This window comes from Panthera tigris, chromosome A1 (assembly GCF_018350195.1).
Source record: "Panthera tigris isolate Pti1 chromosome A1, P.tigris_Pti1_mat1.1, whole genome shotgun sequence".
Taxonomy (NCBI): Eukaryota; Metazoa; Chordata; class Mammalia; order Carnivora; family Felidae; genus Panthera; species Panthera tigris.
The window spans coordinates 191,671,902-191,697,756 of record NC_056660.1 but is presented as its reverse complement, the minus strand read 5'-3'; the positions used below and the strand labels follow the sequence as shown (position 1 = coordinate 191,697,756).

The 25,855-nt window shown below is 48.2% G+C and overlaps 1 long non-coding RNA gene across 1 annotated transcript in view; it reads right to left on the bottom strand.

Moving 5' to 3' along the window:
- Window positions 1-2,208: 2,208 nt before the first annotated feature.
- Window positions 2,209-25,855, bottom strand: part of LOC122240745 — a 69,227-nt gene continuing 45,580 nt past the window's right edge. The window contains exon 3 of the long non-coding RNA XR_006220476.1: window positions 2,209-2,640. This is a non-coding gene — a long non-coding RNA (uncharacterized LOC122240745). The remainder of the gene's footprint in view (window positions 2,641-25,855) is intronic.

The following is a 25,855-nucleotide window of genomic DNA, read 5'->3' as shown; positions in this document are numbered from 1 at the left end:
ACACGTGCAGACATCAGTGTAGAGAGTGTCTGATTTCTCACGTGTCCCCAATCCTGAAAATTGTCATTCTTCATCCTTGGCAGTCTGATGGGTATAAAAGGTGACTTTGTTTTCACTTGGGTTTCTTTCATGACCAAAGTGGTGAGATAAGACTGGTTTTCCTGATGCTTTTTCTTAATATGTATTCCCAGAGCAGTACTCTCTTAATTATAGATAAAAAGCCTTTATACTAAGTCTGGCTATCTGATAGGAGACGTGTTCCTTCTGCGTCTTCCAGTTTCGCGAATTTCTTGACTGTTGTTTCCTCTTCCATGTCGTTCTAGAATAAGTGTATTAAATTCTGCAGAAGACCTCAGTGGTGTTTTGATTGTATTGCTTTGCACTTATAAGCTGGAAAAAGTTGACATCTTCTATGGCTAATCATGATATATCTTGCCATAAGTCAGATTTTTTTTGTTTGGCATTCTTCATTAAAGTTATCTAATTGCCTTTACAATGGCGACTCTAGAGTTAATCCTTAGCCTACAGCACACAGTCAGGGAAACAAAGATAACAACCACCAAAGGAGAACTGAAAAGCAGGACCTGACTCCTAAGAGTCTAGTAACCATATGCATCTGCCCACAGTTTTGCAGGCAGTGGAATGTTCTGCAGAAGAGGGCCGGCCGCGGGTTCCATCCCCGTTCCTCCCTGACGTGCTTGGGCAGGTCACTTGGCCTAGCTAAACTTTAATTTCTTCGTGGGTAAAATGGATTTAATGATAGTGGCCCCCTTGTGCCGGCAATTGAGATAATGTGTTGTCTATAAAAGTGTTAGCCCAGTGCCTTGCATGCAGGGATGAGGATTTTTAAATGTGGCCTTTCCACCTTTCACCTGTGGCACCAAATACTTGCTGTGTGATTCGACCATGTTCACCAACCTTTTGGTTCCTGGGGCTTTTTTCTGTTGTGAAAAGGGGTGACCGCAGCATCCAATCTCGGGATTTTGTATGTGGGTTGAGAGTGGATATTCCTGGGTACAATAAAGACCAGACGAGGGTGGCCATTTCACTCCAGTGATGTCACTGGTCACGTGCTCTGCTGGGGGGTGGGGGGCACAGAGAGAAGCCCCAAGGGGGTGCTCCTCAAGAAGGGAAAGCATAACTAAACCAGGGAATATGCAGTGGAACAGGCCAAGTGGGCAAGCGGCACCCTGTGCAGCAGGGGCACCCTGGGGACCGGGCTGAGGGGCTGGGATGGGGCAGCTTTGGCCCAAGTAAAGGGGAAGTGGAAAAAGTTCTGAGTTTCTGAGGCTAACTTGGCTGCTTGTTCTAGGGTCTCTTGCCTTTGCATTGGGGTCATGTGACTCAGTGGTACCCTGGTGCCACCTGCCACAGAGCCACCTCTGGCCCAACTTTGGAGGAATAAAGATGGCTCGTGGCCCCAGAGTTGCCCCCCCCTATAACTGACTCCTGACCTGGGAGACTGGTCAAATGACCCCTGCTGGACCCTCCCTGCTCAGTAACCCTTGCTGCTTTTTTTTTTTTTTTAAACCTCCCTCAGCCCTCTCCGGGTCCATGCAAGGTGCTTAACCTCTCTGAACCTGTTTGCTCAGTGCTAACATGGGAAATGGCAAACTTCTTCCCACAACCAGGGGCATTGAGACTATCAGCTTAGCTAATGGGTGCAGAAGGGATTTGTGGAGAATAGAGCACCCTGCAAATATAATGTCCTTTCTAGCCCTGAAGGCTTAGGCCCAGCTGTCACTTAGCCTTACAAGGCTGGGTTTCCTTGTCTGAGAGTTGGGGGTAAAAGTGACATGTCCCCATGAAGTTTCTCACTGATGTATTCATTCATTCAGCCAACCAGCTTGGGGGGGGGGGGCAGTGCTAGGCACTGTGTGGGCCCCAGCCATGCTCAGGCCAACCCACCCCCTCCTCTCTTAACTCCACCCACCAGCTGCTGTGTTATCCTGCTTCAGGCAGGAGAGGAGGTTCCTGGTGCTAAGCCAGACACCAGAGCTCTGCAGAGGGAGAAAACTGAGGACCATGCGGGCATTTTGCATGAGGCTACATTTATTCACCCACAAGGGACTACCCCTTATTATGAAATTATCTCTTTGTATCTAGACAAATTGTAAAAAGGTCTATTTCATTTATGAAGTTATGGTAACCAGAGGTGGGAGTTGATTTTCTAAGTGTTCTTCTCTGGCAAAATTAAAAGTTGGCGACTGGTGTGGCAGGCAGAAAGGTTCTAGAATGGCCCCCTGTGATCCCCTCTTCCTGGTATTCAAGCCCCTGTGTACTCTCCTTTTGTGCAGGATGGGCTGGGCCCAGTGACTCACTTCTAACAAATAGAACACGGCAATAATCACTTCCACGATCAGGCTACAAAAGATCGTGACTTCCACCCTGCTCTTGCTTCCACACCCGGCTTGCACGCTTTGATGAAGCAAACTCCCACACAGGAGACATTGATGCGTGGAACTGAGGAACTGAGGGTGGCCTCTGGCCAACAGATGGAAAGACATCAGTCCAACAATCCTTGAGAGTAAATCTTGCTAGCAGCCACATGACCTTGGAAGAAGGTAGCTCCCCAGTTAGTTCCCTTCAGATTACTACGGCCAGCTGCGGGCCTGGACTCGGATGAGAAGACAGGAACATCTAGGACACAAAATCGGTTGTAAAGCAGTTTGTTAGACAGCAACGGTCAGTATATATCTCAGTATATTCTTTTTAATGTTCCTGGTAGGTGCGATCCAAACTTCGGGCATGAGTGGTGGTAAGAAACTGCTCCCTACAACTCCTTTGCAGATGAGCATGTGAAATGGTGGCCTAAGGGTCGGGAGGCAGCTCCTGGGCAGGCCTGCAGTCTCATCTTGGCTGGTGCTCTCTTAGCCAAGTGGCTGCGGGCAAGTTACCTCGACTTTTCTGAGTCTCGAGCTCCTCATCTGTGAAATGGGTGTAATACAGCTCTCCTAAGCAGTAAGGAGATAAGTGTGTAAATACCAATAATTACCATTTCTAGGATGTTCTTTTGTGTCAGGGCCAGTGTTAAGTGCTTTACATGCATTATTGCGTTTTATCCTTACAAAGGTATGAAGTAAGCTGTTACTACTCCCCTTCTTGAGATGAGAAAACCAAGACTCAGAGAGGCCCTGGGACCATTCCGGAGTCTGCCAGTCTCCAACCCCAAGGCACAGGAATGCCTGACGCTTTGCAGGCCCTGGAGGAACGCAGAGGGACTTGGGTTGTGGAGAGACAGGGTGCTCTATTCTCCACAACGAATAAAGGCAGGAAGGGAGCAGAAAGCGCTCCAGTGTGTGCTTTCTTACTGTGACCGCTAGGTGACAGCAAAGGCAGGCAGACCAGCCTCCAGCACTGAAACTGAGCTGAAAGTTGACTCCTGAGAATAAATTAGTTCCGCTGAAAATGGATTCCTGCTTTATTTCCCTAAATATTTATGGACTGCTTGTTATGTGCCAAAGGATTTATAATAATTACATTAAAGCTCCTCACAACCCTGTGAGGTTTGTTATTACCAACTTTCAGGAAGAGGAAAGAGGCTAAGTCACTTCCCAAGGTCACACAGCTAGAAAATGGCATGCATTAGGTTAATCATTTGGCGTGACTCCTTCCAGAACTTTCCCATGCCAATAGACTTGAGTTGCCATATATGCGACTTGTTAATAAGGGGAGAGAGTTGCGGTGCCTGGGTGGCTCAGTTGGTTAAGCATCCAACTTCGGCTCAGGTCATGATCTCACCGCTCATGAGTGAGTTCGAGCCCCACGTCGGGCTCTGTGCTGACAGCCTGGGGCCTGCTTCGGATTCTGTGTCTCCCTCTCTCTCTGCCCCTCCCCTACTCATGCTCTGTCTCTCAAAAAATGAATAAATGTTAAAAAAAATTGTTTTCAAAAAGAAAGGGAGAGAATAGTTTTGTTTTACATGTGTTTTTCAGAGTTCTGTTTTTGCATGTTCTTCAACTTGCTTCTCTCACCGGCAGTGAATTTTGGAAACATTTCCAAGGGAGTCCATGCTTTACTTTTCCATAGCGTGGTTGGATCACACAATGTCTAGATAATCAACCTCTGTGGACAGTCATTTGAAATACTTCCAATATGGTTATGCTTTTACCCGCTCCCTCCCGCAAAAAAAAAAAAAAAAAAAAAAAAAAAAAAAGCTTTCACAAACATGCATGAACAGATGAGCCTGTGGTAGCATTTCTGTTCCATTGATTCCCAGGAAGGTGACCCATGGGTTGTTGGTCATGTGTGTGGTTATGTGTTGAGAGAGATGCTAATCACCCACCTGGGGGGGTGTGCCCACTATCATTCTCATCCACAGTGAGGGGGAAGTCTGTCTCTCCAGCCCTGCTGGTGATCAGTGCTCACACTTTTTGCCGATTTAATACAAATTATATTTTGGTATATATTTCAGCATCCTTCCTCCTTGAGGTGGGTAGTGAGAGTTTGGGGAAGCAAGAATGTCCCAGCGGGAGTGCCTGGGTGGCTCAGTCGGTTAAGCGTCCTTTTCTTAATTTCGGCTCAGGTCATGATCTCACAGTTCGTGAGTTTGAGCCCCGCGTCAGGCTTTGGCTGGCAGCATGGAGGCTGCTTGGAATTGTCTCTCTCCCTCTCTCTCTCTGTCCCTCCTGCTCCTTCTCGCTCTCAAAATAAATAAATAAACTTTAAAAAAGGAATGTCCCAGGGGGAGAGATGAGAGAAGAAAGTGTCCCCTCCCAGGCAGACACTCAGGCTGAACGCATACCCCCTGTGTGTGCACAGGGCACAGACGCATTGAAAAGCTGCCAGTCTTTTTTTTATTTTTTATTTTTTTAATTTTTTTTTTAACGTTTATTTATTTTTGAGACAGAGAGAGACAGAGCATGAATGGGGGAGGGTCAGAGAGAGAGGGAGACACAGAATCGGAAGCAGGCTCCAGGCTCCGAGCTGTCAGCACAGAGCCCGACGCGGGGCTCGAACTCACGGACTGTGAGATCATGACCTGAGCCGAAGTCGGACGCTCAACCGACTGAGCCACTCAGGCGCCCCTAGCTTCCAGTCTTTTTTAAGTTGCTGTGTACAAATCCCATCTCCACAGCCAGACCACAAGCCCACTAGGTTACATTTGTGCTTTTGTTGACATAAGCTGAGAGATTGCTTAAGGGCAGTGGCTATGAGAGGGATGAATGGGTGCCCGGGGCGGGGGGGGGGGGGGGGGGGGGGGGGGGGGGGGGGGAGGTAGAACTGCAGGCAGTTGGGAAATACCACTGGGAAGAAGGTGGAAAGGGACAGGCAGGACTTCTAGGCCCCATCCTGTGACTTCAGGTGCAGACGGAGACCCCTAAGCCTCCTTACAGTGCAGAGGGGGTTTCCAGAATGTGGAGCTATCCCTAACATTAGAGACCCCTGGGTGAAGCCCCTCCCACTCACCTGGCACAATCAGGCCTTAGCCCCAGGGCTCCACTCTGCCCCCTATCAGGAAAGAGCCATGATTATCCCCATTTTACAGATGAAGAAACTGAGGCTCCACGAGGTGAATACACCCAGTGGTGTCAAAGAAGTGGTGAGCAGTACAGAGCGGGCATAGGCTCAGGGAAACCAAGCTAAGTGGTCCCGGGGGCTTGTAGGCATGCAGGGGAGGTGGAGACTCCCCAGGCAGGGCCCACAGCAGCAGAACCAGCAGGCGCTCCCAGGGAGGGAAGCCTGGGTGTCACTCTTGTCCCACCCTCTCCTGGGGCTGCCCGCCCCTCCCCGGGGCACATGTTATCTGTGTTCTGGGCACACAGCTGCAGACTCTCACCAGCTGAGGCCCTCCCTGGCAGGCAGCATCTGACCTTTGGACATGTAAACAAACCTTGGCCTGGCCCAGGGTGGCCCTGCTCGTTGTCCTTGGGGCCTGCGGATGTGGGTACACGCAGACAGGCATGTGCGCATGCGTTCAGCGTCCTAAGAGCGCCTTTGAGCCTCCACGCGTCCACTTGGAGTTGAAGCTGGGGGCTGAGGACGTCATGTGCATCCTGCTCTCTGCCTACACACTAGGGACTCTCAAGACTGGTTTCAGGGCCCAGGTTACTTCCTAAAAGAGGACCAAGCTGGAACCAAAGGATCGCAAGGGAACCTGAGGATCAGAGAGGGCATGAAATGTGCCCAGAGCCACACAGCGGACAGAGCCAGGGCCATACAGACCAAGCAGGTCACACCTTCTATGGGTCTCAGCAGCTTCGTCTGCCCAGTGGGGAGAAGCCTGCTCACACTTCTGACTCACCACCCCATCCCCCTGCTGTAGACCCTCACCCTGCTGGTCCTTACCACCAAGCTCCTGTTATCTCCAGGGCCACGGAGCCTGCTGATTTCTGGAACAGGGCCCACCCTCCCTGGGGGGACCAGATGGATGGGACTGCAAAGGGCTGCTCAGGCCTGATACGGGTCTCAGTGTGCCCCAGTCTTTATCAGTGGGCCTTGGGGCTCTGGGCAGGCATGTGGCCCCGTCTAGGAGAGAGAGCAGTGAGGAGATGGTGCCGGGATCCTGAGCAGATGAGATACAGGACAGGAATGTTTTCAGTAATTTTTTTTTTAAATCTATACTGCTTTCTCTGATTGGGAAAGTAATTTAGGCAAGCTACAGTAAACTCAACAGAAATAGTTTTGAAAGTGAAAGTACCTATAAGCGCACCTCCCAGACGTAACCCGTGGGCCCAGATTGGGATCACCCTTGCAGATTTTGCCTGTGCATAGACTAACATTGCCAGTTATTGGCTATACTGAAATCATACCGTAGAGCTCAGTGTGGTGGCTCAGAGTGTGTCCCAGGTCCCAACAGTGTGGCTCCTTGGCTTCATACCCACAGTCCCGCGTGGCCTCATCTCTTTGGACCTCAGTTTTCTCTTCTGTAAAACCTCATATGGACATTGTCGAGGTTTAACAAAGTAATGCAGGTGAGGCTCTTAGCCTGGGCCTGGCCCGCAGTGAGCTCTCAACAAATGTCAGTGTCAACAGGACTGTCACATAATTTGCCTTTATTTTTCATTCAACAACAAAACATGGACGTCTTTCCATGCTGATGCCAAAGTTGTAGCCCTCTCGTTGTGACAAATCCAGAGCTTTCTTTGTGTGTGTGAACCATCATTTTGTTTTTTAATCAATTTTATTATGGTATAAGTTGCATACAATAAAATACACTCGTTTCGAGAGTACAGTTCAATGACTTTCAAAAATTATATAGTCATGGGGCACCTGGGTGGCTCAGTCGGTTAAGTGTCCGACTTCGGCTCAGGTCATGATCTCGTGATTTATGGGTTCAAGTCCCACATCGGGCTCTCTGCTGACAGCTCAGAGCCTGGAGCCTGCTTTGGATTCTGTCTATCTGTCTGTCTGTCTGTCTCTCTCTGTGTCCCACCCCCGATTACTCTCTGTCTCTCTCTCTCTCTGAAAAATAAACATTAAAAAAAATTTTTTTAATTATATAGTCATGTAACCATCACCATAATCAAAATCCAGACTATTTATGTTACCCCAGAAGTTCTTTCATGCCCCTTTGTAGTCAATCCTTTGCCCTCACATCTTGCCCCAGGCAACCCCTAGACTGTTTCCTGCCCCTATAACTTAGCTTTTCTTTTTCCGGAATTTTGTTTCAATGGATTCATACAGTAGGCACTCTTTGGGGCTTCTTCACCCCATCCAGTGTTTTTGAGCTTCACCCACATTGTTGTGTTACCAGGAGGTGACTGCTTCTCATTGCTGAGGAACATTCCTTCATGTGGTTGTCTCAGTTTTTAATATCTGTGCACCTGCTGTGGGACATCTGGATTACTTTCTTGGGGCTATTATTCCCCCGTGTTTAAAACTCCAATGAGGAAGGGGACAGAGACGGTTTCTAAATGTTTACTCTTGCCTTATAAATGATACTGCAGGGAGTAGTCGTGCACATTTTTATGGTCAGTATTGCCAGAGAAATGCCATGGCACTAGAGGCACAATAGAAATTTTATAAGAAATAAAGCTCCCCCTCCAGTCCAGCTGGGGACACAGAGGCCCAGGCATAGTGAACAATGTGCCCCAAATCACCCTGTGAATCAGTTTGCAGGCAGGAGAAGACAGAACACAATTCTGTGCTTACCCATCTGTCCCCAGGGCCTCAAACAAGGAACACCCCCAGTGTATCCCCTAACGATGTTCAAGACCTCGATGATGATGATGGTGATGACGGTGATGTGGTCACAGTGTTGACTACCAGTATTGAAAGCTAGGTAGTGTTCTAAGTGTTTTGTGTCAATCGACTTACTTTAATCCACACAATACCCCAATGAAGGAAGTAAAATTGTTATTTCCATTCTATAGTTAAGGAAACTGAGGCACAGAGAGGTTAAGCATCTTGCCTGAGGTCACACAACAGCACATGGGCCTGAGTCCCTGCTGAGCAAGGGAGGAGGGGTGGCTCAGTGCATACAACCAGAATCAGATGCCAAGTGGCCTGGGCCTTTTGTCCCCAACTTGCTGTGTGGTGCGAGTGGTCCAGCTACGTCTCTGGGGCCCAGGTTCTTCACCTGCCAAAAGGAAAAGGGAGCAGTGTGGCAAGATGTTTCTCAGGATCCTCTGACTGTGGTTTAGACGATTTTCTAGGGCTGGGATGCCGGGAGAAACAGGGAGCTGGGGGCTTCACCCCCTAAAGGGGGTCAAGAGAGGAGGTGGTCTGGTGGCTTTTCCAGGAGGGATATTGGAGGTCTGGTCTAGGTCCCAGTGACCAGGCTGCTGATCCTGGGGATCTGGCCTCTGTGCCCTGGGGCAGGTGAGGCCGGCTCTCCTGTCACACTGCAGGTCACTGCTGGCTTACACGCCCAGAGTCCCTGGGCATCTGTGCCCACCGCCCACCACCTGAGAGTGATGTGCTCCTAGTCTGGAAGCCCCTCCTCTGCCCTCCAGGCCACGTGTCTTCTCCCTCCCTTGGCCCTCCCTTCAGGACCTGTGCTATATCTGCACCTGCCCCCCAACCCCTGCCTCCAGCTTCAGTGAAACCACGTCCATGGCCCTGCTCACAAATCTATGCCATCTAAAAGATGTGAACTATATACGACATTTACTGAGCACTGTTGTAATTTGCATAAATTAACATTTAATCCTCCCAATGACCCTGTGATGTAAATATCATATCATCACATTTCACAGAGGGACTATGTGAGGTTCAGAGGGGTTGAGCACTTTGTCCCTGGTCACCCAGCACATACAGGGCATAGCCAGGATGCGGGTCCAGGCACTGTTTCCAAGTCCAGAATCTCGACAACCACACTACCTCTCCCTTCTTGGGGTACCCCAGAACCTCTGGCTCCTTCCTGATCACATTCCTCCTACAACATCTGTCCATCAGCGAGGGGCTGGAGTGCGATGCTGCTGTTAGGAACACACTTCCCTAGAGCCGATTATCTTGGGTTGATACGACTGTCACTGGCTATGTGCCTTTGAGCGAGCCTCATAACATCTCTGAGCCTTATTTTGCTCATCCATAAAATGGAAATGACAACAGGAAGCACCTCACAGAGTGCTGACCACTGGTTCTAAAGTATGGTCCAGGGACCCCTAAGTTCCCCAAGACCCTTGGGATCCATGAGGTCAAAATTGTTTGCACTCTAAGACCAATGTATTACTTGGCTTTTTACTCTCCTTCTTTCATGAGTGTACAATAGAGTTTTCCAGAGGCTACGTGTCACGATATCTCACAACAGACTGAATACAGAAACAAGTATGAGAACCCAGCTGTCTCCTTTTAAGCCAAACATTAAAGAGATTTGGAAAAGTGTAAAACAATGCTACTCTTCACAATTTTTTTTCAAAAATAAGGTTATTTTTCATAAAATAGGTTCTATATTAGAATGTGTATTGTTATTTTTATATTAATCAATATTTATTATATATGTTTTAATTTTTGATACAGTGAATGTTGATAGATATAATGACCACAAAAAAGAAGATCTTTGGGGTCATCAATTTTTAAGAGTATAAACGGGTCCTGAGATTAGAAAGTTTGAGAACGGCTCTGGGAGTACAAGGCACTGGCTACTTTTGTGGAGGGAGAAACGCTCAACCTTAAACTTGCTAAAACACATCATTCTTTTTCACCAGGGCTGTGTCTCCCCTCCTCTGCCTGCCCTGTTAGAGGTCACTGCTAAACCGCAGGTGGCTGAACATTGGCCAAGAGACACATGTCAGACCTTGGCCCTGGTTCCACCATGGTTGATTGCTATGTCACCCTGGACTAGACCCTGGGATGCTCTTGGCTTTCCTTTTCTTCACCTGAAGGACAGGCATGGTCAGCCAAGCAGATTTCTCGGGCACCTTGAATTGCTAACATGTGAAGAAAGTGTGAACAGTCTATCCTAAACCTGCCAGCCTTGAGGTTGGAGCTTGAGAACACCGGGAGGAATGCAGCCATTTGCCCCCAGCCTGGGTGGTGACACTTGCTATAGCCCTGGTCAAGAGACAGGATGCCAGTGTGGGAAAAGCTCCACAGTGGGTACTTCTGGTCTGGGTTTCTAGCCTCTGCAAACTCTTTGTGGTGCAGGACCCGCAGCCTCATGGCGCCTCAGCAATGACATCTGTGAACGGGAAGATTGCTTGCTGATGTTCTAGCTGGGACCGGGGAAGCCCCAGTCATGCACACCTCCTTTCCCTTTGTCTTATCATCTAGAAGATGACAGGGTACAGAGAACACTAAACAGGGAGAAGGGCTGGATTGGAAGCTGAGCAGCCTTATCTGACTCTGCTACCACCCCAAGTGACCTCAGGCAAGTCCCTGTCCCCATCTGAGCCTCAGCTCCCAGGAATTTGAAATGGGCACAGCCTGGTTGAACTTAGAGTTGGCTTCTGCATGCCCTGCAAATCTGATGGCTGGTTGGGGATTCAGCAGACACTCCTTTCTCAGGGCCTCATATCCCACACTGAAATGCCATCCCTAAACATCCTTGTCTTTCTCCAGAGGGCCAGTCTGTTCCTGAGTCACTTAATAAAACTTTATTCAGCACTTACTATTAAGAAGCCACAGGGCAGACTGGAGCCCAGATATTTTCAATTCTTTGTATTCCATTCTACTTAATCAGGACTCCAGGTACATTGATTTGCAGCCCAGGGCTGCACTAAAGAGAAGAGAGGAATGAATCATGGTCTTTGTCTTATAATATGCCTGGGACCTCACTAAGAGAGGCATTTGTTCATTCGTTCAACAAATACCCACTGAGCACCGACTTTGTGCCAGGTCCTGTGCTATGAACAAAACAGACCCGAGCCCCGCCCTCATGGAAATTACAGTTTAGCAGAGGAAGCAGACATTAAACAAATAAACACACAAGTACAGGTATTATTATACATTCCGATGACTTACATAGATGGTATGAGGTGGAAAAATAGGAAAGATTTTTCAGTGGGGATTGTGAACAGCTGTTACTAACACATCTTAAAGAGACTAGCATAAGCACATAAGAGTTTACTTCTCATAATGAGCAGTCTGAAGGCAGTGGCTGCTGGTATTGGTTCAGTAACTCAGGAACAGAAGCCTCTGTTGTACTTCATGTTCCCAAGATGGCTGCTAGAGTGTCAGCCTTCACGTTTGTATTCCAGATGGAAAGCATGGAGGATGGGAGAGCAAAAGGGTACACATTGGTTCTCTATCCCCCTTTTAAGGAGCCTTCACAGAAATCCACACAACCTCTGCTTATATCGTATTGGCCCGAACATAGTCCCATAGCCACACCTGGCTGGAAAGGAGGCTGATAAATGAAGAAATGAGCAGGGTATCGTTACTGAAATGAAAATTCTGTACAAAGAGTGAATGGGAAAAATGATATTGAGTAGATGTATTCATTGCCTATTGTCACCGTAACAAATTAGTAGAGGCTGGGTGACCTAAACAACAGGTATTTATGCTCTCACAGTCCTGGAGGCTGGAAGTCCAAAGTCGGTATCACTGGGCCAAAACCGAGGGGTTCACCGGGCTGCACTCCCTCTGGAGGCCCTTCAAGAAAATCTGTTCCCTGCTTCTTCCAGCTTCCAGGAGCTGCTGGCATTCTTTGGCTTGTGGCCATGTCACTCCAGTGTTCGAGGCCAATATCTTCACATCTCTCCCTGCTTTATCTTCGTGTTCCCTCTCCTCTATATATGTGATGAACCTGTCCCTGTGTCTCTCTTATGAAGATACATATGATTGCATTTGGCCTGGCTCCCCCCACCAGATTGCCCAGGATAACCTTCCTGTCTCGAGGTCCTTAATTTAATCACACCTGCAAATGTTACCCTTTTTCTAAACAAGGTAACACAGGTTCTAAGGATTAGGGACGGATATCTTTGGGGACCACTTTTCAGCCCTCTACAGTAGGGTACCTCACTTTCTGTTCCCTGCAACTCCATTTAAACTGACGGTTGCCCAAAGAAGAGATACTGCACCTGAGGTGGAAATGGCACATGGGAGTTAGCCTGGGGAGGAGTGGGGAAGAGTGTCCCCAACAGAGGGAACAGCATGTGTGAAGGTCTGAGGTGACAAAGAGCTGGCCATGTGGCCAGTGGGACTGGTAAGGGCAGAGTGCAGGAGAGAAAGATGAGCTGGGGTCCGAGAGCATGGAAGCCATGTAGGGTCGTGGTCTTTATTCTACTTTATTTTTTAATTTGTTTGTTTGTTTGCTTGTTTTAGTAACCTCTACACCCAGCGTGGGGCTTGAACTCACAACCCTCCTGAGATCAAGAGTTGTATGTTCTTCTAAGCCAGCTGCTCCTATTCTATTTTTATCAATTTTTTTAAGTTTATTTATTTATTTTTGAGAGAGAGAGAGCATGTGGGCACACATAGGCACGAGCAGGGGAGGGGCAGAGAGAGAGGGAGAGAGAGAATCCCAAGCAGGCTCCTTGCTGTTAGTGAGGAGATGCTCAGGCAGCCATTTGAAGACTGACGTTGTCACCATAATCCAGGGGAGGAAGGATGGCAGCTTGGTCGGGGCTGTAACTGGGGGCCAGGAGCAGTGGTCAGAGAGGGTATAGGGGTTGGTGATAGATTGGATGGGGTGGACCTACACCGTTGATGCTGGACCACAGGATTCAAGGCTCTCTCAAAAAATAAAAACAGAATCCTGTAATTCTATGGTTGAAAGAGACCTTCTATCGTTTCCCATTTGGGGAAAATGCGTCCCAGAGAGGGAACTATGAAGGGGCCAGAGTGGGCCCATGGAATCCTGAGGGGCTTCCCGGAGGAGGTAGAGGTTAATAAGCTCTGGATGGAAAAAGGGAAGGGTTGTAGGGGCACGTAACATATTCGGCCTTATAATAGCACTTCAGGAGCGCCTGGGTGGCTCAGTCGGTTAAGCCTCTGACTTCAGCTCAGGTCATGATCTCGCGGTTTGTGAATCCGAGCCCCGTGTTGGGTTCTGTGCTGACAGTGTGGAGCCTGGGGCCTACTTCCAGTTTTGTGTCTCCCTCTCTCTGCCCCTCCCCTGCTCTCTCTCTCTCTCTCAAAAATAAAATAAACATTAAAAAAAAAATAGCACTTCATTTTTTCCAGGTTTCAAATCTTGCCTTCTCTTTCTAGCGTGGGAGCATTTTGGGCTGGGGATGTGTCTGAGTTTATTCACCAAACCCAAGGTATGTAGGACAAGATAGTGTGAAGGTCACAGTGGAGAGCAGATGACCTGGGACAACCCAGTGCCCTTCTAAGCCTCAGTTGCTCTATCTATGAAATGGGGTAATCACGGTGCCTACAAAATAGGATTGTTCTGAGGATTCAATGAAGTAGAGAATTAAATATAGGGTTTAGTAAAAAGCTAACGAAGCTTAAACCTGTCAGAGCCCCTCACTAGCTCTCACACTTCCCCTGGGAGGGGCCCTCAAAATGCATTCACACAGTGATCAGAGGGTGTGGGGCCAAAAATGTAAGATGAAATATAACAGAGGTGTGTCAGGCAGTTAATTAGTTTTATTTGGATTTTGTGATGTTTACAGAATTGGTCGCTTTAAAAACTATGTTATTTGCTGTGCTTTCTTCTCATGTGCTAAGTAAACATTCCCGTTGGCACTAATTTCATACCTAGAATTGCGTGTCTTGCACTCATCTTCCTAAGGAAGGCTCCTAAGATTGTGTGAGCTTCGGGCTTCACCACCCCTGCGCCCAGCAGCCCAGAGGCCCAGTGGCCCAGCAGCATGCGCTGTCCCAGTCTGCCCATGGATGGACTGAAGGTCGCCTGTCTGGAACCAGTGCCGAGAGCAAGCAGCAGGCACCTAGGGCCATCTCTCTTTCTACCTGTAAACTCTCTTCCCAAGACTGAACTCTGTGGGGGCAGGAATCTCTTCTTCTTGACCCTCAGCAGACCCCCAACACTCACCGCAGCACCTGGCATGGGGCAGGCGTGCTGTCCAGAGCAGGTGAATGAATGAACATGAAGGAATAAAGGGTGCCCCTGCCTGGTTCTTGAGACACAGGAGTTGGGGACCAAACCTGAAGACAGGACAGTTCATGAGCAGGCTAACCTGAGCTTTCCCAAGGACTCCTGGGTGGGCTGACCCTGGACCAAAGCCTCCCCGGGGGCTGATTCAGAGAGAGGACTAGATGGCCTTGGCTGATTAGAAGAACAAGTTCTACCCCCATTGCTGAGCCCCAAGAGCACCTCTCAGAGAAGCCTCTGGTTGGGGCCACCACACCCCTGACTGCATGTCACTGGGACCTGCGCCTTTGTCCCCTGACCTTGGACTGAACTTCAGACTCAGGGCAGGCTACCTGCAGGTTCTCAGGGCACAGGGTAGGCAGAGAACAAATCACCTGGAGGTAAAGTGGGAACTGACACGGTTTACTTAACCTCTCTGTACGTCAGGTTCCAGATGTATAACTTTGAGCAAAATTTTTTTCTGTGTTTATTTATTTATTGTGAGAGAAAGAGAAAGGCAGAGAAGGAATCCGAAGCAGGCTCCACGCTGTAGTGCAGAGCTTGATGCGGGGCTAGATCCCATGAAACCATGAGATCATGACCCGAGCTGAAATCAAGAGTTGGAGGCTTAACCGACTGAGCCACCCAGGTGCCCCTTGAGCAAGCTTTTACTTCACCTTTCTGAACTTCAACTTCCATATCTGTAAAATGGGGCAATAACAGTTTCCACTTTAGGCTTGTGGTGAGGACAAAGTGGGATGAGCCCTCTGTAGCTTTTAGCACAAGGTTTGGCACATAGGGAGGCTCAACAAATACCATGTATTATTATTCTTTCTTCTTATTATTTCTAAACACCTATTTGTGGAAGTTTTCTTTGATTGAAGGTGAGATGAGAAAAATTAATATGGGAGAAAGCCTATTAATATTAATATCTCCATTTCCTTTTGTTTTTTTTTCTAAATTTCCATTAATGTATTGCTTTTACAATAAGAAATAAGGCACAGAAGCCACATATAAATTACAAATACACCCACTAGATCTGTTTAATAAATACTGTGAAGAAAGAGCTGAAATGTTAATGGTAATTACCCCCCTCTGGATGTTAAGAATAAAGATGGGTAATTTTTATTCTGTTAGTAATACATTTTCCAAATGTTCTACAGTGAGTACGTGTTTCTTTCACTAAGTTACTGGAAAACAAGACTAAAATCTTATTCAACTCTCTATTCTGTGATTGTGTCCTTCCCACTAGTTTTACATTAGTGTTCTTTCTCTGAAATCATGATCAGAATAGATCATTCATTTTTTAAAATCTATTCTGGGAAAAATTTTAAATGGACATCCCTGTTCCCATTTTTTTGCCTGCAATTTCATTGGTCTGCGAAGTCCTGTTATCTGATACCCATCCACTGTTCTAGATGAACTACCTTATTTTAGAGATGGGGAAACTGAGACCTAGGAAGATGAGCCTTCTAAAAACACAAGCTTGCATTCTAAAAACACACAAAAAATACAAACAGTAATATTACAAACATCCAAGTCTCCTCCTCAGAATTGACAACTGTTAAGAATTAGTTATATTTGCTTAATCCTGTGTTTTTATTTTTTTAATTACAAATAGACTCAACGCCCCATTTGCCCCCATCTCTGCCCCGTCCCTCCTCCCCATGGCCCCTCAGCCAGCCCACTATCCACTATCAACTATCGTATGCAAAACACAATATGGGCAGTATTGTTTAGCATATGTATTTCAAAATTACATAAATGGCATCAAACTGCACATATCATATCATTCCATCACTTGCTTTTTTCCCTCCCTTCTCAGCATTATGTTTTCTAGGTATATCTGCATACATATAAACTCGGAATCATTTCCCTTTAGTATTTAGTATTCTAGCTGGTATATCCATTCCCCTTTGAGGTCCATGTAGGTTGTTTCCAGATGACGTTTCCAAGGTCACAGAGGAGTCAAATGCCCTTTCTACTACCCAACAGCACAGACCCATAGTCACTCTGACAAATACAGTTCAGAATTCAGAGCTCCACCACCGTACCCCTGGTCACAGGTGGGATCCAACTGTGTTCCTGGACCCAGACTCCTCTGTTCTCCTTATATCCTGGGGCCCCAGAGATTCAAGGCAGCTGGGCTTCACAGTATGGGCAAGAGGGGGTTTACAGGCAAGGGTCTTTCCTCAGGGACGGAATGCTGAGAGACCCCTGGGCACTCCTGGCCTGGACTTCGTTATTCCAAAATGTGGTTAGGATTGCCAGACTGTTTTCAGTGATAAACAGACGACAAGGCCTGTGGCAGTCATCCGTGCTGTTCACCAAATATTCCAGTTCTCTCCACTTGGGGCACACGGGAGAACACACGTCCCTTCCCCTTTAGAGTTAAGCCTATAGAATTTGCTTCATCAAAAAAAAAAAAAACAAAAAAACAAAAAAAAAAAAACCTGAGGGGAAGTAACAAGTCACTTCCAGGTGAAGCTTGAGGAGCCAGTGTGCCTTTGACTACATTCTCTCTTGCCTCCTAGAACGGCAACCGGCAGTGTTCAGGTTGGGGACAACACACAACAGAACCTATGGCAACCCCATGACGAATGCCTTAAGCCCTTATCTCGGGGTTGTTTGTCACTGCAGCATAACCTGGCCTATCCTGCCTGCTACAGGGCCATGTCTGGTGGGCCCTACCTACTATGAGCCTAGTGATAAGCTGTCCTTTTTATTATTATTATTATTGTTTATTTATTTTTGAGACAGAGAGATGGAGTGCAACTGGGGGAGAGGCAGAGAGAGAGAGAGGGAGACACAGAACCTGAAGCAGGCTCTGAGCTGTCAGCCCAGAGCCCGACGCGGGGCTCGAACTCACAAACCATAACATCATGACCTGAGCCGAAGTCAGATGCTTAACCGACTGAGCCACCCAGGCGCCCCAGGACCTGTCCTTTTTTTAAACACAGGTTTGCAGAGTGCAAGATAAGTACTCCTCAGGGGCCCTAGTGGAATAAAGAACTTTAGGGCTGAGAAAACAAGGAATTCTCCATCCTTAAAAAGCACTCTGAGTTAGACAAAAGCCTGAAAGTGTCGTTGTCTGGCTGAGTTTCCTTTGTCTGGTGAAGGATTAAATGAGGTACACAAACAATAGGTACCTAGGACAGCCCTTGGCACGTGATGAGCTCCGGGCTCCAAAGATGTTCACTGAAACCTCATTGGTAACAAGAAAAACTTAGAAGCCGAGTACACAACAATAGGGGAAATAGTTAACTAATCGTATGTCCATATATAGTCGTCCCTTACTTTTGGAAAGGTTGCATTATGCCACTTTGCTTTTACAAAAGATCTATGCTAGCACCTACCTTAGTACTGCATGAGGGACTACAAGCCAGAGCCTGTGCAGCTAACTCACTCCTGAATTCCTGATCCACAGGAACTTGGGAGATAATAAATAATTGTTTTAAGCCACTAAGGTTTGGGATCGTTTGCTACATAGCAATAGGTAACTAATACAATTACACAATCACAGTACAAGGAAAAATGATACCTTGGATATCTTTAAAGGAAAACAAAACAATTGCCACATGACTCTCTTGGTCCCCGAGAGTTGGAAGAACACTTCGGCACAGACCATCCTCTCTTATACGCTCACCTGGCCACGTTCTCACAGCTCCTGATAAGCACACCATCTTTCTCTGGCGTCAGCTCTAAAACGGGCCTCCCGTCTGTCCCTGTGATGGCGTTCTGTACCTTTCCTACAACCCAATTCAAACAAAAAGCACCAGAACAATATATACCCTGGCTCGGAATAAAAATAAACTTCATACACTGATAAAAACTTGGCACCACCCCTCGGAGGTCATGAGACCACAGTCCACTGTGCTAGGGATTTCATCAAAAGCTGAAAAAGGGAAACTTTTAAGCCGACCCCCTCCTTCTGCCCAGGCACCTCCCTGCCTTCTCCATGCCTCCCATACTTCCTCTGCACACCCCAGCTGGAGAGGAGCCCCCCTTCCTATGGAGAAATCTGCTTTCAGCGGAGAAGATCAGGGTGGTTAGACTTTGCAGTGACAACACTCAGGTTCAGATTCATCTTAGCTCTGTCACCCTAAGTAAGCATCATGGTATCCGAGCTTCCTTTCTCTGCTGTGAGGCTAATAATAGCACTTTCCTTCCAGAGCTGTTGAAGGGATCCAATGAGAAAAAAATTGTCCGGGGCTTAGCATAGGGCCCGGCAAATAAATAAGTGCTCATTTGCATTCATTGTTCATCAAGAATCACAGCACAATAGTGGTAGCTACTATTTATTCAGGGCTCAGTAGATGTCTTGTATCCTTTACGTGTACTATCTCATTTAGCCCTACCAGATAGGACCTCTCAGTATCCCCACTCTAGAAATGAGGAAGCTGAGGCACAGAGAGGTGAAGTGCCTTGCCCAAGGTCACACAGACTCAGGTAATGAGGTGCCAGAACCTCCGTCTTTAACCACCTTGCTCTACAGCCCCCCAAGAGGAAATGGACGGAGGCCCTGTGAACATAGAACACTGCGGGGATTGCAGGAGAATAGGAGTGCAGGGAGAGATAGCACAGTACAAGAACACACAGGCAAGAGATGAAAGTTTCCGGAGTGCCAGAGCCTGGAGTGGTGTGAAAGTCCTCTGCGGGTGTTGTCGCCTCTGTCTTGTCTGTAGCAGGAGCCTGAGGCCTCCTGCTTGCCTGGCACTGCTACAGCTCTCCCCTCCAGCTGCCACCCAGGCCCTTGCCCAGCAGCATGGATGCCCTGCCCAGGCCTGGACAGGCCGAGAGCCCTGCTAATGGCTCCACCTTGCCCTTCCTGAGCACCTGTTCTGGCTGTAACGTAGCTCTTGCTCGTTAAAACCAGGCTCCACTGGTGGGGAGAGTCAGGCTGTTTTATTTGCAAAAATGAAACTGCATAATGATGATAGCATCAAACGGGACCAGTTTTGGCTCAACACTATAGCATTGTATTCTCACTGAACCAGGAAAGCAAACTCGCAGAAGCAGCAGCAGCGTCTATAGCTCTGGGCCAGAGAGAGCTGGCTGGCGTGGGGCCTTCTTTCTCCACATTTGCACCCCAGGAAACCCCTGTGACTTGAACGATAATAATAAGGGCTGTAGAGGTATCACTGAAGTGCCAAGCTTTCTGTGGCTGGGGTGCATAGAGGTTCAGTTGCTGAACAAGGTGGCCCAGCTGGTAAACCTTCTGTTTGTGGCAAAGGGAAGGGGCTACCTGCATGAAAATGAGGGTCGCCGTGACAGCTGCGGCCACTGGACCTGGTGGAGACAGTGCAGCCCCTCAGGAAACATTTATCCAGGGGGGCAGTGGTTCTCAGTCGGGGGGGAGGGGTGATTCTGTCCCCAGGGGACATTTGGAACTATCTAATGTTGATTTATTTTTGAGAGAGACAGAGACAGAATGCGAGTGGGTTAGGGACAGAAAGAGAGGGAGACACAGAAGCAGAAGCAGGCTCCCGGGTCCAGGCTCTGAGATGTCAGCACAGAGCCCGACGCGAGGCTCGAACTCACAGACCGCGAGATCATGACCTGAGCCGAAGTCGGACGCTCAACCAACTGAGCCACCCAGATGTCCCGACATTTGGAACTATCTGGAGACATCTTGCTTGTCACAACTGGGGAGGGAGTTGCTACTGGCATCCAGTGTGTAGAGACTGACGATGCTGCTGGACATCCCACAGTGCCCAGGGCAGCCCCGCATCACTGGATTATCTGGCCTCAAATGTTAATAATGTCGAGCTTGCAAGACCCTGGTCTAGCAGTTGAGAAGGAGGCGGCCTCTGGAGTCCGAGGCACCAGAGGCACCTTCTTAGCTGTGTAATCAGGAATAGGCACTTGACCAACTCAGTTTCCCCTCTGTAAAACTGGGGATATTAGATTTCTGCCTCACAGAACTGAACCAATGCCCATTCATGACTTTGGGGGTCTAGCATACAGTGAGTGCACCATAATGTTGCTATTGTTAATTACCAAGGACGTGCACTCTGCAGAAGAGCACTGGCAAGATAAACAGTGAGGAGGCCACTAGAGAAACAGACCAAGCACCTGGAAGGGCCCAAGGAGACCGCAAAGAATCATTTTGGCATTCGAGGTCTTGCTTTAGCCTACATTGTTGACCCAACCTGTCACTACTCTGGATGGTCACTGGGCTGGCACAACCAGATCTTTTTCCTACTTCCACGGTCCCCACCCCATGCCCGCCAAGGGCCTCTTCCTCCAAGAAGCACCTCCACTAGCCCAACCCTTAAGAATCACATGGCCATGGGGCGCCTGGGTAGCTCAGTCTGTTCGGTGTCTGCCCTCGGCTCAGGTCATAATCTCAAGGCTTGTGGGTTCGAGCCCCACGTCAGGCTCTGTGCTGACAGCTCAGAGCCTGCTTTGGACCCTCCGTCCCCCTCCCTCCCTGTCCCTCCCCCCTTCAAAATAAAGATGTAGGGGCGCCTGGGTGGCTCAGTCGGTTAAGCATCCGACTTCAGCTCAGGTCACGATCTCGCGGTCCGTGAGTTCGAGCCCCGCGTCGGGCTCTGGGCTGATGGCTCAGAGCCTGGAGCCTGCTTCCGATTCTGTGTCTCCCTCTCTCTCTGCCCCTCCCCTGTTCATGCTCTGTCTCTCTCTGTCCCAAAAATAAATAAACGTTAAAAAAAAAATAAAAAAAATAAAAAAAAATAAAGATGTAAACTTAAAGAATTACCTGTGGGGCACCTAGGTGGCTCATTTGGTTAAGCGTCTGACTTCCACTCAGTTCATGATCTCACAGTTCGTGGGTTTGAGCCTCTCATGGGGCTCTGTGCTGACAGTTCAGAGCCTGAAGCCTGCTTCAGATTCTGTGTCTCCCTCTCTCTCTGCCCCTCCCCTGCTCACGCTCTGTCTTTCAAAAATAAATAAACAGTAAAAAAAAAAAAATCACATGATCCTTAAAAAAAACAAGGAAATCCTATCATTTGCCACAACCTGGCTGGATCTTGAAGACATTATGCTAAGTGAAATAAGTCAAAGAAACATAAATACTGTATAATCTCACTTAAATGTGGACTCTAAAAACAAAAATAAAAAACAACTGATAGAAAAAGAGATCAGACTTGTGGTTACCAAAGTGGGGGGCAGAAGGGGAAATGGAGGAAGGTGGTCCAAAAAATACAAACTTCCAGTTAGACTAGGGATGTAATGTACCACATGATGACTATAGCTAACACTCCTGTATGATACCTCAGAACATTGTTACGAGTAAATCCTAAGAGTTTTCACCACAAGGAGAAAATTTTTTTCCTTTTTTCTTCTTTCTTTTCTTTTAATTGTATCTACGTAAGAAGATGGATGTTAGCTGAACCTATTGTGGTAATCATTTCACAATATATGTAAATCAAGCCATCATGCTGCACACCTTCAACTTACACAATAATGTGTGTTAATTATTTTTCAATAAAACTGGAAACAAAGAATCACATGCTCCTTATCTCAGACGGAATCCGCAGGATAGCTACAGAGATACATCAAGACACACACATAGTCACATCCATACAGACTCCGAAAAACACATACGTTCTCATTCATACACACAGACACACACTTGCAGCCTCAAGACATACTGGAGCCCTGGTCAGACTCAAAATGTATTCTCATACACACAGACACATCACCATAACACAGTCTCACCAAGACACATGCTCTCCCGCTCCCCAGCCCTGCCCACATTTGACATTGACACATAAAAGCAATACACACCCAAGGAGTACGTAGTCACATACACAAATATATAAACTCTTGTACATATATATATTTACATACAAACTCAGGCGTGCCCCTAGATCTCATCGACACACAAGTTTAATATTAAGGCACATAAACACCTATACATATACACAAAGACACATTCTGGGCACACAGATGCATACGCAGCTATCAATGCACTTACATGCATAAACATACATCACCTAAGACACACACACACTCCTATACATCCTCCCAAACACACATGAACACACATAAAGACATTTTAAAAAAATTAGCCCCTCATAGACACACAAGTATGTTCCCACAGCACGTTCTATTCATTCATATTTATTCATTCATCCATTTATATTATCAGAAAGTTGCTAAGGAAACTTCCTTAGGGCACCTTCCAAATCCCACCTTGTGTTTCCAGCTACTTACTTGTGTAAGCCCAGCACAATGTGCCACTAGATCATTTCTCCCTTTAAATTTGCACTTGTGGATAGGCGACGTGGGTTTTCTCTCACCCGCAAGGCCCCAGGATGCAGGGCTCCGGCTCCTTCATCTCGGTCTCTAACTGCCCAGGACCCAAGGCCCCCACCTGAAGGTGCTCACTTTTAAAAGTGGCTAAAGGTGCATTCCCTGGCACTGCTCCAGCAAGGGCAAGGGTGGCCTGTGGGTGTGGCTAGGGGGTGTATTTTCACAAGCGCTTTCGAGAGAGGGGATCAATGGGGGGTAGCATACGACCCTCCCTTCTCCTCCCAGCCGCGCGCCTCCACTATTCTCCACTCCGCTTCCCGCACCCTGCTAGTCAGCTGTCCGCAGGCCCCCAGCAGCGGGGGGGCGGGGCTTCGGCCTTCCGGAGCCCCGCCCCTTTCTCTCCTCTCGCCCCTCCTCTCCCCCCTCCCATTCCTCCTCTCCGCCTCTCCCCCTCCTTCCCCTCTGCTCCGCCCCTCTCCTCCCCCCCTCCCTCCTCTGCCGCCTCTCAGCCCCCTCCCTTTCCCGTCTACCCTCCTTCCTCCTCCCTCCCCTCCCCACCCTCGCCCTCGCCCCTCCCCCGCCGCGCCAGGGCCGCGGGAGGCTGAGTCATCGCTGCGGCGTACGGCGGCAGCGGGCGAGCAGGTAGGGAGAGTGCGAAGAAAGCGACGTCGTGCGCCCCATCACCGCCACCGCGGACGGGTCGGAGTCCCCGTGCAAGCCCCTCTGCCGGAGAGGCCTGGGAGGGGGCACCGATGGGGGCCGGGGCCGCGGTGGGGAGGGGCGGCCAGCCCCGGAGGGCGCGGATTCGGCCGCTCTTGCAGCAGCCGCTTTGCGGCATTCTAAAAGAGCTACACGTAGAATGGAGTCCTAAGCTTACCACATTAGGGTGGCATCCAGGCCAGGCATCTCAAGCTGGCGGCCCACGGGCAGATGTGCCGTGCTCCTGATCTCTTATGTGACCCACAGTGTCTAATTTTTAGCCAGATGCCAGCATTGAAAAACCATATGATATTTCACAGAGTGGGAAAATCAGATTCGCAACACTTGAAAAATTAGAATCCATAACAACACTGGACCCCTATTTCCCAGGACAACAGTTGCCTAATGCTAGGTGTAGCTGCCTTTTTTAGTCAGGGCTTTGCCTTCAGTCATTGCCACAGTCCACACTATTTCTGTTTCATCTCCTTCTATCCTTTTCTATTTCACCTAGGCCACTCAACTTCCTTTATGTTACCTGCCAAACCCTTGATCTAGCGACTCCTAGTTCTGTCCAAGCTACCCATTTCTCAGATGCCGGTGAGGAAGTGGAGGTGGAAGTTTCCCAGAGTCACACAACATGTGGCCTTAATGCTAAAGAGATTCCAGCTTTTTCTCACCCATTAATCTTTTCTGACAAGCCATTTTGCCTCCTCAGATATGCAGACAGAGAAAGGGAATTGTCTTGTGAAAGGTGGGTCCCAGAACATGATCTGGGGGTCAGAGTGGGCCCCCAATGGAAGATGATTCGGAGCAGAAATTAGCCCAGAGAAGGGTCAAACAGCTTTATATTTATTCCTGGATGAGATCATAGTAAGAAATTGAGCAGAAACCCCTCCCTGGAGTTGATGGTATATTCTAATAGTCTTTCTCTTGGAGTCACAACAGAAGGCAAAACTGGGGCAGGTGGATGGATGGAACAGTTGGCAATTCTGAGAAATTTGGTTATAATAAGCTGTTTTCAAGTCACAGGAGACCTGGCCTGCGAGACACTAGGCTGTTGTGGAAGGGTTCTTATTGCTTGGATTACTTTCTAGTGCTTCTCAGCCTGTGATGTGTACAGGGGTCTTGTAAAATGCAGATTCTAAGTCAGTGGTACTGGGATAGAACTTGCAAAGCCTACACTTCTGACAAGTTTCCAGGTGATGCCAATACTGCAAGCCCCGAGTCCCCACCCTGACCGGCAAAGGCTCTGGACTCCTTGTGCCTTCTGTTTATTCATGAGGGTCATTGCTACATGGTAACCCAAAGGAGGGGCTCAGAATCCCGCAGACCCGGGCGTAGATCCCTGCCCACCCCTGAGTTGCCAGGTAATGTTGGGCAGACGGCTCATCCTCTGTGGGCCTCAGTTTTCTTCATCTGTGCAATTGGAATCAGAGAATACTGAGAATACTTACTTCCTTAGGAGGCTGGGAAAGGAAGAATGGACTGGACACGTGGCCCCAGCATAGTGTACGGTTCATGATGGATGCTCTGTAAAGGTAGTTTCTGGTATCGTGCACTCTATGGGCCTGCCCATGAGCGGTGACACCCATCAGTAGCATGGTTCGAGAGGGGGAGTATATAAGACATTTCAGGATAAAAATCAACCCCCTAATATGGCCTTCTAGGCCATGCATGGTATGATCACTACCCAGCCCACCCCTTGCTGTCCTTCCCCTCTCTGTCTCATGCTGGACATTTATTAGGTGTCTGCCACAGTACTTTCCTCAGAGGCCTGGCACGTGCTGTTGTTCCTCATACTTCTACCTGCCTGGCCTCTTATCCTGCAGCCTCAGTTCCAATGTCACTTCCTCAGATGCCCTCCTTGACCCCCAGAATCTTTCAAGTAAGGATTTCGGGGGTATATTCTGGTAGAAAGGGAGAACGGTTCCATCTCTTGAGGCTGCACATAAATAGGGAAGTCACCATTTTTACTTAGATTCTACATTTATTTAGAGCAGCTTTTGGCTGGGTGGGGGAGGGAGGTCGGGGGGTCAGAGGAACTAAACACTGTCCCCTGCCTTTCTGCAAATTAGAAAAGGGCACAGCTTGGGCAAGCAAGCAGCTCTCGCCTGCCCTCTCAGCTGGTTACCTTTGTGCAGTATACAAACTATGCAACCTTATGTAGCAGCCCGAGTGCTAATGCTTCCTTCCCCCAAGCTGCCTCGTGACCTGCTTAATCCTCCTGCCTGGATTAAGCTCCTTTATAAACTTTCTTAACTTCATAAAACTCATCACAATTGGAATTAGGTATCTTGGGAATGGTTTATTTAAAATCTTCCCCCTGTAGTAGACTCTATATTCCATCAAGGCAACGTCTATCCATCTAGTTCTGGATTCCCAGTGCTTAGCCTGGTGCCTGCAACAAAGCAGGTGCTCCATAAATATTTGTTGAATATTTCAGGAGCTCATTATCTACCAGGGGAGATCGGACTCGTGGAAATAGCTATGGCATGAGATGGACAGGCACAGAGCTGAATGACTGGTGCAGCCCCAAGGAGGGAGATGTCCCTTCCAGCAGAGGTCATCCAG